The following is a 15,184-nucleotide window of genomic DNA, read 5'->3' as shown; positions in this document are numbered from 1 at the left end:
GCAATACTGCCCACTGCACATCAACAGCAACCGCCATTCGCCACTAAGTGGCGGTGACGTCACCATGACGCTTTTGCCAGGCTATGTGCACCTTGAGGCCACGTGAAGTGTCGAATGCCCACTGGCAGGAGGTCACGGGGCAGACCCAGGTGCCACGGGTCGACTGACTGAGATGAGTGGCTGATGCACCACCTGTGCCCCCTACCGTGCCAACTTGCTGTGCTTTAGCCACCCGGCGCTCCGCTCGTTGTTATGAGCATCGCTCCTCCGCCCTCTGGTGTTGTTGGAGGACAGCTGCCTCCAACTGCCCAGTAGCGTCCTTCACGAGCTTCCTCCACAGAGGTCAATCTTGACACCGCTGCTACCAGTCATCGGCAAGTCCACTCAGCTCCACATCCTCCTGCACCACATCACTCCATCTCTTCTCTAGCCCGTGCCGAACAAAAGCTGTTTAGGCATGTGGTGACTGGGCATGCGGACTACATGGCCCAGCCAACGCAGCCTTGCCTGCCGGAGGAGCTCACCGATGGGACTTTGTCCAGATCTTTCAAGGATTTGTGAGCTCCTCACAAAATCCAGCCTGGTCAAACCCAGGATGGATCATAGGCCGGCCAGCCTAAATGTTTCTAACCGGCAAAGATGTTCCATTAGGGGGGTCCATGTTTCACAAGCATAGAGAAGGGAGGGAATGACTGTGGCCGAGAAGACCTGAAGCTTCGTGCGGAGCGGTACCAGGTAGCTTCCACACAGCGTTACGCAACCGATAAAAAGATAATGCCGCTCGACTGATTCAGAGTGAGACCTCTGCTGTTAAACCGGAACCGGAGCCGGTCATATGGAGAACTCTCCGCTCTCTCCACAACCGCCCCATCACCAATTGGGCGTTGTGGGGGTGGCGTGTCCGATGGCACAAAACACCCTGGCAGGTGCTTAGTTTTGGTGGGGCTGACGGTAAGGCCCCACCTCTTAGTGGCAAGCTCCAGGTCTAGCAGCAGTGCCTCCAACTTCTCCTCTGAGTGAGCAGTGATTACCAGATCATCGGCATACATAACATGGTTGAGCAATAGGGAGCCATCCCTTGACCGCACCTGGGCATCGATCAAGTTCCCATTATATCTTTACCAGATCGAAATTTCTCCGGTACAGCTATTGAAGGCCTCGTGAACTACATGGTCAAAATAGATGTTAAATAATGTGGGAGCCAGAGGACATCCCTGTCGCATCCCAAGGTGTACAGGGAATGGCTCTGACTCCCGGCCACGTATTTTACCCGGGCCCACTCATCATTATGAAGGTCCTTAATGATCGTGAGCAGAGGGTCAGGTACTCCAAAAGCACGAAGAACAACCCAGAGCCCAGGCCTACTGATGGTATCATAGGCCTTGGCAAGGTCAGTAAAGCAGAGATGTAGGTCTTGTTGGTATTCCCTACACCTCTGCTATAGCAGACGGACAGAAAATATGGCATCCGTGCAGGACCGCCCTTTCCTGAAACCACATTGAGGCTCCGCATGCCTCTCAACGTGCCTAGAAAGGCGATATTGAATAATCCCTGCCAGGACCTTTCCCGGCACACTGAGGAGTGAGATGCCCCTGTAGTTGTTACAGTCTGTGTGGTCCCCCTTCTTAAATAGTGGGACCACCAGGGCATCCTTCCAGTCCTGCGGAACCCGTCCGGTGGTCCAGACTTGTTATGATATCATGTAGGGCAGTCTATGCACAAACGCCACCCTCCCTCAGCATTTCGCTTGGGAGATTATCTCTGCCCGGTGCCTTTCCTGGTCTCAGATTCTGGATCGCCTTTAGTACTTCCTCAACAGATGGCACCTCAGCCAGCCACTCACAGGGGGTAACCGCAGCCTCCGCAGGGTCATCCCCACTTTGTCCCACGATGCTTCCCATGTCGAGGGATTTCCCCTCCCCCAGGACTTCACAGAAATGCTAGGAAAATCTGCAAACCCGTTCCTGGAGGTCGGATATTAGATCACCGTTTTTTCCCCTAATGATGGTAATAGGTGTGGAGCTGCAGGTAACTTTTTTGATGGCGTTAAATAGGGATTAGTGATCACGGGTCATTGAGGCAGACTCCATCTCCACAGCAACCCGCGACCACCACCCATCCTTGCAGGGCCTCACGACTCTCCGAACCTCCGAGCGAAGGCTGCAGTAAGCCTCCTCATTCTGACGTGGGATGCTGTAGACGATTAGAGTGGGCCTTTCGCTTTTTCTCAACTATCCTGAACACCTCCTCTGTCAGCCAGGGTCTCTGGGGAGGTCTGGACCGCGTACCCAAAGCAACCATTGAAGCTGCATGAGTCACAGTCCTAAACCTCGCCCATTTACCCTCGACATCTGGAGGAGTGGGGGACGATGTCAACCCCAGCCGCAAGCGATGATGAAATAATTATCACTTGCAACTTTCATCAGCTAGCTGAGACCATGCCACCTTAGGTTGGAATGGGGTCCTGGGTGTACAGTACACCCACCACCGGAGTGGAAGAATGGCAGTCGATGGTCAGAGGGCAGATCAGCTCCACGGGAGGTCCTGGTGTCAAGGACATGGGCCCGCATCCGCTGATCCGTCACTATGTAGTCCAGCAGATGTTCTTGCTTGAACCCGGCATGCATCCATGATGTTGTGTGATGTGCCCCCTACACACTCACTTTCACACACACACATATGCGCATGAACACACACAAACACTCCCAGCGCGAGGCTTCTTCATTACATCTCGCCAAGGATTGGTCCGCTGAACAAAATAGTTCCGCGGTTCAGTTTGCAAGTGTGAGTTCGCATTTTAAGTTAATGGTAAAAAAAAATCAATATCAAGGAAGCTGGCTCGTAAGTGCGGGTGTTCGTAAGTGCGGATGTTCATAAGTAGAGGACTGGCTGTACACATGTATGTGTGTCATTGCGTAAGGTTTGTCATCATCGTTTGTGTCTATACAGTACAATGTGTGTTTCCGATGACAGCGCTTCTCCCAACAGTCTGTTAAAGGTTACATCAGTCGCGAATATTCCCACCGGTCCTGAGCCTCCCCAAGGTCGATTCAGCCTTAAATTAATACCTGGTGCAGAGTGTAAATAGAAGGACTGGAGATGAAGGCAGCTGCCAGGTGTGGTGTTGACCACCCACGCCCTTTTGTGCTTGTGTGCTGTGCCGGTCTTCATAGGTGCTCGCGAACAGCATTCCGCAACAGTCTGCTTAAATGCAATATGGGTGGTCTTTGTGTGTGTTTCAGTGTGCGTGTTATTTTGTGTGGGTGTCCTTGTGTGCCCGTGTATGTTGGGCACACGTGCACTCCAAAGTTTATTTTCTTAAAGATGAAATCTGGAGGCAAAATCTCATTTGGGAATTCAGGCTTCATCAGAGAAATTTTGTGAAATTCCCTTTGCTGACTTTGGATCATCAATAGCCCATTGTATGGGCATGCTGGCGTCACGTGTGTTTCTCTGTGCATGTAGTCCGCACGTGTGGGGAGCAGTGGTGTACTATGAACCCAGCGACCCGAGTTCGGCTCCCGCTCACGGCTAACACGAGTGACGATTGTAATCTGTACCGGTCCTGGGCCTCCCCTAGGTCAGCCTAGCCTCAAATCAGTATCTCGCGCGATGTGTAAAGATCCCCACTTTATATGGTAAATACATTTTTTAGACCATTGGCGGTCGGTTGATCTCCCCGCTGCTTAGGCCCAGTCACCGTAGCCCCATCGGTCAGCAGGCGGGGCCCACTTGGGGAGGTCTCTGTGTCACATTGCCATGGGAGCGCTGTCTGTATGGGGCACTGGGTTGCCATGTCACCTAATAATTTGCTGTACGAAATACATTTCTTAAACCATTTTCCTAAAATATTTTTTAAATAATTTCCCGAGCTTTCCAGTCAGCTAGACTGTGGGTCACTTAGCCCTTGCTACATCATCTCCGGTGACTTGAACTGTCCCGAAGTAACCAGTTCTTTGTGGTAAAATCTCGTGATTTTGCCGAGAGAATCAACAGTCACAGTTTAACCCAGCACATTAGTGGTGCAAGATGCCACTTGAGAAATATACTGGATCATATTTTCACATCCGCCGATGCTGTAACTGTGATCGAAACGTGAGAATTTTTATTTTTTATTTTTATTATTTTACCATTTCCCTTCTACGTGACTTTACCGAAAGAACCAAGAATATGAATCCCTGCAGTCACGAAAGCTTTAGAAAGACATGTTTTTTTACGTCTCTTTCATTTTCTCTCACCCCAATCTCTATTTGCCAGCTCTGTACTTGTCATTTCTAATCCAGGTTTCTCCATTATTGTTGAGGTTTCTCAAGATCTCCCACTCCACCTTGGGCTCTGTATCTGAAATTGCCCACTCGAACATCAACTAGACACCTTATCCTCCCCTTTTCCAGCTTGTATTTGTTCACTGCAGAATTTGGACTCAGATTGTCCGTTTCAGACAGCGAAGCTACCCACTATACACACAGCCTTGTTTGAATAAAATTTGTTCATTATTAAATCGTTGCAGTTGTTTAATATTGGCACGTGCTTTTTAAAAAGATAAATCCTCCCGTTTCCTTTAAATATATTAGCCATTGCGTGTCCTGCTCAATGCCACTTTTTAACAGTTTGAATGACGTCATTAACCTGTATAGTTCTCAAATCCATGTGTCCCTCCTTCTCTCACAGCGCAATTACAAACATGCATAGCCCCGTTCTTCTTTGCGCATTTTTAAGTTGTTCTATATTTTCATGAATGACCATGTTTCTGAACCGTTTTTCATAACAGGTGGTAACACGAGCTGATCAAAAGTTTGCTCCTGTCGGCACAGTGAAATATTTACTTTTCACTACGAGGTTCAGCTTTCCCAAAGCACTTCGACGTGGTCTCAATCTCTTATTCAGTTAATCGCTTTGATTTCAGTCCACCTTCCCGCACCGCCGATGAGCACGGTTGGCTACGTACGGTGCCAAAGAAGTAAAATATACATACTTTCAATAGTTTCCCCAGGTTTTTTCAGTTCTGTCCTATATATACTATTGTTTTGTGAACTTGTTCTACATCACGTGTATTGTGAAGCCCATTGAGCTAAAAGTATAACAATGATAAAACAAAGTAATTTTTATCAAGTCCAATGCTGGGAGGTGGGGGGTTGATTGACTAAACTTCACTTGGTTGGCCACAGTTCATTGGTGAAATGGGTGGCAGCTGGACCCGTTGAGATATCATTCCCCTCTCCCCGTTTCTGCTGCTTTCCCCACGCAGCGCCACCAAAACAGCTGAAGATGCGGCTGGCTGCTCCGGCCAGACCCGGCTACTGCCGTGGCCCTAGTGCTGTCAGGCCACGTGTGCATGGGCGACCGGCCTCGCGCTGGTGCTGACAGTCCAGTGCAGTGGGGGGGACCCCTCTCTGGGCACCCATTCTGCTCCTGCAGAGCACGATGGCTCTCTCCTCCATTGCCGGAGCGCCTACGATAGTCCGACAGCCCCCGTGGGGGGTTTAAGATACAGGCGGTCTCCGGTTTACGGATGAGTTGCGTTCCCAAGACCCGTTCGTGATTAAATGTTTTCGTATCTCGGAACTCGATGGTTATTTGTACATATAAAATGCGTTATGGTTTAACAAAAACGGACGCAATGTTAATCTCATTAATTTTGACGAAATATTGTACATTAGCATGTAATCCTGTTATAAATACTGTTGAGTAAATAAAACAAAACATAAAATAAAGTAACATGAAAAGAAAAAAAATGATTTTCACTGTTGTGCATCACGTGGGATGCTGGGACTCATTACATCTCCCGGAGGACTGTTCCGCCGAACAAAATAGTCGATTCATAAGTACGACCAAACTTTGCAAGTCAGATGGTTAAAAAGAATAACATCTTATGACGGTTCGTTCGTAAGTGCGGATGTTCGTAAGTCGGTCGTTCGTATCTCGGGGACTGCTGCACTCGGCAATTGCTGAAACTGCCGTGCGGTGAAAGCTAGGAAGCCAGCACAGCAACTAACACCTCAGTCACCTGCCTCCACTTACAATCACAGCCACTGCTGCCACGAATAAAATACCACTGCTGCACTGGAGATTTTTGTTTTGCTACTTTTATGCAAAAATACTCATCCATACCGGTTTAAGCCAGTCTTAGGAAGTCGGTTAATCAAACTCAAAAACCCATCAGTTCAACAGGAAAAAAGTCAATCAAATAGAATAGGTCTATGACATTGGCTGAGGTATCAGACTCAGACGTTTATTTCCTGAGCAAAGCCCATTGAGCTAAGAATATATTTTTCAAGGGCGACTCGACTGGCAGACAACAAATCATTCCACAATCATTCCACAAACTTAATAAGAGCAATTATGTCGTAAAATTACATTCACATTTGATTTTGAGTGATTGTAATAGTAATTTGAATCACAATCTGTATTTATCCTGGAGAAATCAATTGAGCTATGAAGCTCTTTTCACAGATGTCCAGCAGGACAGAGGACAGAGTTGGCAGAATGGCGATGCTAAGAGACAAAACTGGGTGGTTCAAAAATTCGGGGCAGCTACATTAAATGCTTTAGGTCCAAAGTGTGTGCGAAATCTGGAAATTATCAAGAGACAATCGGACACATGTCGCAGATGTTTAGGATCGTCCAATGGTAATAACAGGTCAGACAAATCAAGACACAAGCCTTGTGAATGAAAATAGGCCTGCAGTGAAAATGTCTTCTCACAACGCTTGTTTCTGTACAAGGTGTGAAGTTCATGCAAACAATGATAATATCAGTAGCAAACAATGATATCAGTAGCAATAAAGTCGCGACAAGTGACTAAACGACAGCGAGAGAGCAGCCGGAGTGAATCGCTGAGCACAGGAGCATCAATCAAATAAACTGCTCCACATTAGCTTTGTTACGGGCAGTTAAAGTTATAATTCGGGTTGGTGGGGCATGGATCTCCTGGGGTTGGGGAATTTCATTTGGGACCTCCCAGTTTCCCCAAATTGGATTTAAATTGTCATGCGAATTCATTAGGGGCAAGTGTTTGTCGTTATGTAAATTGTCGTTTAAGATGCTCTTTTTTCTGTTAACAAGTGAATACCTCAATTCGGCCTCCTGCTGTTTTGCCTCCTATTTCCCATTGCCCTGGGGGCTCCATGTGTTGGCGCGGTGAGAGATGAGCTTCCTAAAGGGCCAGGGAGAACTCATCTCGTGCATGTGCTAAGTGTTCAGTGGCTAAAATTGCTCAGGGGCAGACAAAGCCTCGAGACTGGCCAGTGATAATGAGCGCTCTAATAAGCCGTCCATCAAACTTGTGCTTGAGTTCATGCGCGTGGCGTGTGTGTGTTTTTATCGGTCTGCCGTCGCCTGTTCTATTTTATTTTCTCCTAACTAACTTTCAGCCTGTAAACCTTCCTCGCTATCAAACTAATATATAACTTCCAATACTATATACCTGATAATTAGCCTACGTACCTAGTTATATGCCTTCCTGCATACCTACCTACCAATCTGCCTAGCTACTTAACTTGCACATCTTCTTGCTAGCGTGCTTAGTCACCCACCTGCCTGCATACCAACCAAACTATTTACATCCCTGAATATCGACTGTTCTGTCTGTCTACCTACCAACACGTTTGTCTGGGTGTTCAAGTCTGCCAAGGGTCAATACTTTGATGGGTTTAATTTGACATACGATACTTATAAATGCCTGTCTACATGTTCAAATATATGTCTAACTCTTAATATAACAAATATTATTTATACCCCGTACTTTAATCCAGGATCCTTCATGGTGATGTTTGGCCAGATCCATTAATTAACTCTTGGCTTGTGGAGAAACCTCAGATAGTACAGAGGAATAGCATTAAAAGATCCTCACATATTGATTCAGGAAACCATTGCTCTACTGCCATCTCCTGGACACCTTGCAGCTCTAGCCTATAACACCTGGCATTCCCAGCCAGTCACTTATTCAAGTGTAGTGAGTCCAAAAGAGTCGCAGACGTTGTCTTGGGAGCAACACAATTTATTAAGCAACTTTAAGATAACATCACACAATGTACACTCGGGTATCGAATGCCCATCTAACCACGCTCCGGCAGAACTAGACACGGTTCACTATCCCGGTCTGGACCACAAGCTGGGTCCCGGACCGCGTGGCTAGAGGCTTCTTCTCCCCGACGTGGATCTTCGTAACACCAGCACACGAAGAACATCGAGCTCCTCACGGGGCCCCCGTTATACCCCCCTGGGCTGGGGCTGGCTCCGCCCTTCGCCCCGCCCACCTTCCAGGTCTCTCGAGCTCTTTCCCTGAAGGCTCCCGAGAGCTCTTTTATACCACGTGACCACCCAGCAGCCCCCGTCCACCGGTGGCCCCCTTCCAATATCATCTGGTCACGTGTCAGCAGGTCAACCAGCGTATCATGCCCCAACGTAATCCTGTGCTGGCTGACGCTCCCTCTCGCTCCCTCACCGTGAGCCCGCACCGCACACCGTACGTGGTTGCCTCTGCGCTGACCAGCGCTCACCCAAGCACCGCTAGGGCTGGTACTACGCCCCGTAAGCGGGCTACACATAATGTCAGCAAATTATCCGACGTGGCTTCGTAAGCCCGGCACCACACAGTGACAATCACAGTCACTACACAAGTACTAACTGGGCTCTACCTTGCTTAGCTTCCCAGTGTGCTTTTACCCAATGTGTTAATTCCCATGACAATGATAAAATCACGTTAAATGTGCCGGTTTGCACAGATTACGGAAGCTGATTAGGATGAATCCTGGATAGCGCCTGAATAGCTGACCAACATGTTTAAGCAATGGTGCATTGTTGGCAGAGGACAGTGGTCCAGAATCCGTTGTTGAACTGTACTTTGCTCTGTTCATTCGCCACGCCGTTCCCAACCCACACTAACCACCGTGGTGAAGTATGCGAAATAACCTCTGTGACCTGCACGGTGTGGGCAGGCCCTCATCCGGCAGTGGAAATAACAAAAGGGCGACGCACGTTCGCATAACATTCCAAATGAAACCCAAAAGATGCATCAAGCTTTTCAGAGACGTTTAGCGGGTGGGGCCCAAAAACCCGTCTTAGAGTGGCTCTACAATTCTTCCTCTCGTGCAGGAAGCGTTTGAAGCTTCCGCCAGAAAAACGAATCGCAGGGCTGCATCGTTACCTTTCTGTCCAACAAGGTATTCGATTATTGTGAGATTATGGGCGTGAAGCGACTCCGCATCTCTCCACTCACCACCCGCACAGCTGGCAAAAGCCGGCGTCTCATCATCACTCAACACCGCTGCCCCCCTCCTCCCACACCTCTACGCTCGCTGGTAACAGTTGCAGGATGGCAAGGCGCTGCGCTGACGACTCGCTGACAGCGAATTACCGATCACATTATCGCCCGGCATCGCCCGCTGGGCCGGCGACAGCCGATATAATGGGGCGAGCCGCGCTACAGCCAACAGGGAGCGCCCCACCCCCGTTATAGCCACCGCCGCCGCCGCTGCTGTTGGTAATCGTAGCGGCTGCGTCGAACTAAAGAGGTCACCACCGCATTACGCGCTTTCAGATGCGCGTTTTATGCGGCCGTCGGGAACGCTCTTCCGATATTAGGAAACCAATGGAAGCTATGCACTTACACATCTAGATTGAAAACTAACATCTTTAAAATTGCTTTTTGTGTGTTCATTTGTTGTCCTTCCCCTCGCACCTCCGGTTGGCTACGTACGATGCAAAAGAAGTTCAACATACATAGATACACCCACCACTGACACAGCATGGCAATTCTTTCATCAAGTGGTGGCTTTACAAGAGGCTGTAAATTAATAAGTGACGAACTGAACTGAATATGAAGGGTTTCCTTTTAGTTATTGAAGACCGGGCTGAGACTATTAACTCGCTACACTTAAACCAGTTTAGTCACGGTTGACTGAAACCTGAGATTTGAACCCAGGATCTCAGCAGTGCCGGCTCAGCGCTCTGACCCCTGACTCACGTGGTCACTCGTCTCGAGAGATTTTTTATCATCATCGGTTCACATGCGGCCAAAGTATCTCGGGTTATGATGCTCGACATCTGCTGACAATGGCTTCTTTCACCCACTTGATCCAGTATGTAATATTTGACGTCTCTATACGCAGCAGTGTACTTATTCTCCAGCATCACGTTTATCCACAGGTGCTATAGGCTGCGTGGTTGCAGGTAGCAGAGAGCAGTGTCTCAAAATGCATTGTTGTACTGTACTCCTATGCCCGCTTGAATATGCTCCACACACCTGCACCGACCTGCACTCACCAGCATGGTGAAGTGTTGTCAAATAACCTCTATGGCGTTGGGAGGCCTTCTTCATCCAGCAGTGGATTGATAAAGGTGTGTACATGCGCACACGTAGGTAAATAAAGGCCAAGTATGGCTTGTTTGGCAACAGGACGAGAACAATCTCAAGCGACTGCTGGCAGGTACTCATCCTGGCAGACATGAGCCAGTTGTGGAAATTCCTCATTCACATGGCGTGATCATGTATATCCATGGGACAATCGTTACCACTGCTTTGTCTACAAAGTGGTTGCTCACGATTGGTCCCAGATGGGTTGATTGGAACCCTGTTCCAGGACTTTGAGACACGCTGCCTTGTATTTGCGAGTCAAACGCCTTAACCACAGCGCCCCCCAGCCTAATCTCGTGTGCGTGCATTCAGGTAAATAAAATGTTGGTCCAGGTGAGGACCTAGCCACTGCTCACGCTGCTTCAACATATTTACAATCTATGGATCATATATATATCAATGGGACAATCAATAACAATGCAGTTTAATACGTAGGCTGAATATGGGTTTCCTTTATTATGAACAATAACAATGCCTTGTCCTCCCCTGCTGGCCAAAGCTACGAGTTGGGGCCCCCTTGACAGCCACCATGAGATATGTTAATAACAACAGTGTAAAGGAAGAAAGGCTTAATTAAAACACTGTTTAAACATTATTTCACATTTCAGGGATAATTTTTTCATTCGATACGCGTCAATTATATTGCAAAGTTGTACTACGGAGCTGCAGTGGCTGCATTTTGCGATGACTGAGCGCCCGTACAGCATTAAATGTTCGAGACCGTGAGCGTAACGATGTGATTAGGGCAAGAGGAGGCGCGATATATAGCAGCCTAAGTGCGACCGTGCGAGACAAATCAAATATTGGGGCCCCACCTGACCGATTGCCGCACCCCTTGAACTGATAATGTCGTTACTACGCCACTGCCTCAACGCCTGTAAACTGCACCGGCAGTATTACATCTGACACCGTGACGTTGAAGCTCGCCCCCCCCCCCGCCCAAAGCGAGGGGCCCGATGCGGTCGCCCCAATTCGCTGTGTACCCTAGGGACGGCTCTGGCTGCCGGCCCATTTCGCTCCTCTCAGTGCCAGGGAAGAGCTTTCTGTTTGTACAGGCGAACTTCTTCGCACGACGGCACCCTCAGCTCGTGCGGCGCCGTCGACCACAGCGCCCTGGGTTTACGAACATTGCACGATCGGCCGTGGACGCGGTCCGAACCCTCCGCACACAATCGGGGCTCCCAAGGCTTCTTTTTTTTTTGTACGGCTGATGTAGATGCAGAGCAACGACTACAATTTCACATTCAGGTGGCCAAGCCAGACAATGGCGTCTGGAGCAGCTGAGTGTATCGACGTGATGTCTCCTTCGTGTGTGTGGATCGGTGCGTCGTTATAAGGTGTACGGTCTGTTCTGGATGACCACAGTCGACACAATGGAGAGTTTTTAATTTTCCATGTGTTCATCAGGTATCCCCAACTACTGCCATGGTTTGTGTAGTGGATGCGATTTAGGGTGGACCATGAACTTCGGGGAAGATCACACCCTGCGTTTGTGAAAGGTAACCTTTGACGAGGTCGGCAGACATTGCGTACGTTCACATTAAGGCCGCTGCTTTCTGGCTCTGTGGACAGAGGTGCGTTATGAACGGCTGTGGGAGCCGTGGGAACTGCACCTCTTTCCTGGTTCATTCCATGTGCTAAAATCTAGGTCGACATCACATGCCCTGATGGGTATGCACCTATCTGAATATTTTATATGACGTCGTCGTGTGTGCATAAAGGTTGGTACCTTTGCCCTGGCCCTCTTCTGCATTACAATTGACTGGATCATGGCCAGGGACTCAAATACCTTTTGCAGTTCTGTCAGAAAGCTGTAACTATTTAGCTGTGTCGACTAAATCAACTAATCCAGTTCATTTTATAGAGCATCCAGCAATATAGCCCACGACTCTGATTATTTTTAACCAGGCAGCGAATGACGAAATGGGCTGTCATACCTTCTGGATAAAAAAAACAACAACCTTAAAACGTGGGCTCGTGGATCTGCACGTTCCTCCAATAATGTGCAAGGTCAGGACAATATATTCAAAGACCCGGGTATTGTTTCGCAGCGGTCCATCACTGCATCGAGTTTGCGCTTTCCATAATGGGACAACTCAGTCGTTTCTGCAAACAGGAACGGCTGAGCCGAGCAGCAAACCCGCACACACACCTAACACCTGAATTGTTTCACTCCTGTTGTGTGGGGCTGAAGGCCGTCTCTGCTAAGATGCAGGCTTTCCACACGCATTCCCAGCTTCACATCCTCGTTATCTTATTCTTAGGTTATTTTGGTAAAGTCACGTATATAGAAAAAATAATAAAAATAATAAAAAACAAAAACCACTAACGTAGACTGTAGCCTGGTTCTAAATCTGAGTGAGTGTACTGACAGTCTATATGAGTCTATAATGTAGACTGTAGCCTGGTTTTTAAGCTTGGTGAGCGTATTGTCATTCTATAATGTAGACTGTAGCAATTGTTATTAAACTGAGTGAGCGTACTGGCAGTCTATAATGTAGACTTATTCTTTGGTTCTTTCGGTAAAATAATAAAATAAATAAATAAAAACCACGACGTTTCGATCACAACACAAGCGATCGTCATCAGTAGGATAGACGGGGAGGTCACCGAAGGCAACCGTTTTTAAAGGTTTAAAAAACAGTGGACGTGGCACAAGAGCTCTGGCGGTGGAAGCATGGAACATGCAGTGCCAACAAAACATCCTGGTATCAGAACGAAGTGGGCGGGGCATATGCGCCCTGGGGTTAGGTAACAAGAAAACATAAATCAAGTCCTGACTTGACCTGTGCTGCCTTGACAAGAGAACGGAAATCAAGTCATGCCCCAAAGTGGTTGATGACATATTTCCAATGATTGCTGATTTTGTACCCATCTTCTCGGTTGAAATTGTGTCTGTCTGTATATATGGATGGCATCATAAACGAATCTTTGTTGATAGCCAGTGGGCTTGCAAAGTACCATCGTCTTAGAGAAATCAATTTCGTGTGAGCCAGCCGCATTAAAATAATGATCAGCCATGGCAGAAGTATTGGTCCTACCGTGTTTCAAATCTGCCTTATGTTCACGAACACGGTGCGAGATATGTTGCTTAGTTTCCCCAAAGTAATTGCTGCCGCAGATGCAGATTTGTTTGAAGACGCCGGGATATTGCATGCCAGGTATCTTGTCCTTCACAGACGCCATACAGACTGCCACTCTGCGCCCAACCTTATGGAAGAGGTACGTGGATGACACTTTTGTCATCTGGCCACATGGCCAGCCTGCTCTAGACCAATTCTTCGACCACATCAATTCCATACACCCAGCCATCAGATTTACCATGGAAGTCGAAAAAGATGGCAAGCTACCTTTTTTGGATGTCCTAATTAAAAAGAGACCTGATGGTTCAATGAGCCACTCTGTCTACAGGAAAGCTACCCATACGGATGCTTATCTGAAACCGGATTCCCACCACCATCCATCACAGAAGAATTCTCTCATCAAGACTCTGTATCATAGAGCCCAATGCATATCCGACCAGGAACACATAGGCAGTGAACTCAAGCACGTACACCAAGCACTTAAGGCTAATGGTTACTCTGACTATACAATCCGCAAAGCTATCACTCAAACCATGAAGAAGGACCCTCTTGAGGAGCCTTTCAAAACCATTACTTTACCCTACATTGCGGGGATCACAAAAAAGATTTCCAAAATCTTGAATAAACACAAGATCCAGGTCCGTTTCAACACATTACATAAAATCCGTGATCTGGTTCTGTCTGTAAAAGATGTGATTCCGGACATACAGTACCCTGGTGTCTACAAACTAAGTTGCCTCTGTGGTAGTAGTTACATTGGAGAAACCAAACGCCATGTCTCGGACCGCATTCGTGAACACAAAGCAGACCTTAAACACGGTAGGACCAACACCTCGGCCGTGGCAGATAATTGTTATAATTCAGTAGGCTCACATGACATTGACTTTTCCAAGACAGAGGTTCTTTGTAAGCCATCTGGCTACCATGAGAGATTCGTTCATGAGGCTATCCACATATACAAGCACAGAGACAATTTCAACCGAGATGATGGATTCTGGCTTAGCAATCATTGGAAAGATTTGATAAACCATTTCAGGTCTTAATTGATTGTTCACGCTTACAGTGGCTTTCAGACAGCATACATTAATTTTTCGTCTCCCCCCTCCTCTTTTCAGAACATATATGGACTAGTCCTTCTAAATAAACTGCCAAATCGCTGCGCGTGGCGCTGACGTTTTATTTTTTTATAAATAAATAAATAGATAAATACACTGTTTAAAAATAAATACATTTATGCAAACCGACACACCTGATGCCGACCGTTTGTGTTATGGTCGAAACGTCGTGAGATTTTTTTTTATTGTTTTATAAATTTTATTATTTTATTGTTTCCCTTCAACGTGACTTTACTGAAAGAGCTAAGAATATAAAGATGGGATCAGATCACGAATTGTATGTACTGTGTTAAATCTGACCTTGATCTTGTGTTTGTTCATGATTTTGGAAATCTTTTTGGTTATCCCTGCTATGTATGGCAAGCTGATGGTTTTGATTGGATCCTCAGATGGCTCCTTCCTCACGGTTGGGTGAGATGGATGGTGGTGGGAGTCAGGTTTTAGGTAGCAATCAGTATGGGTTGCTTTCCTGTAGACAGAATGGCTCATTGAGCCATCTGGTCTCTTTTTGATTAGTACATCCAAGAAAGGTAGCTTGCCATCCTTTTCTACCTCCATGGTGAATTTGATGGCTGGTTGTATGGAATTCATGTGGTTGAGGAATTTGTTCAGAGCCGGTCGGCCATGTG

The sequence above is a fragment of the Petromyzon marinus genome, chromosome 35, assembly GCF_048934315.1.
Source record: "Petromyzon marinus isolate PM22_M1 ecotype Great Lakes invasive population chromosome 35, UKy_Petmar_22M1.pri1.0, whole genome shotgun sequence".
Lineage (NCBI taxonomy): Eukaryota > Metazoa > Chordata > Hyperoartia > Petromyzontiformes > Petromyzontidae > Petromyzon > Petromyzon marinus.
Note: the sequence above shows the minus strand (reverse complement) of the source record.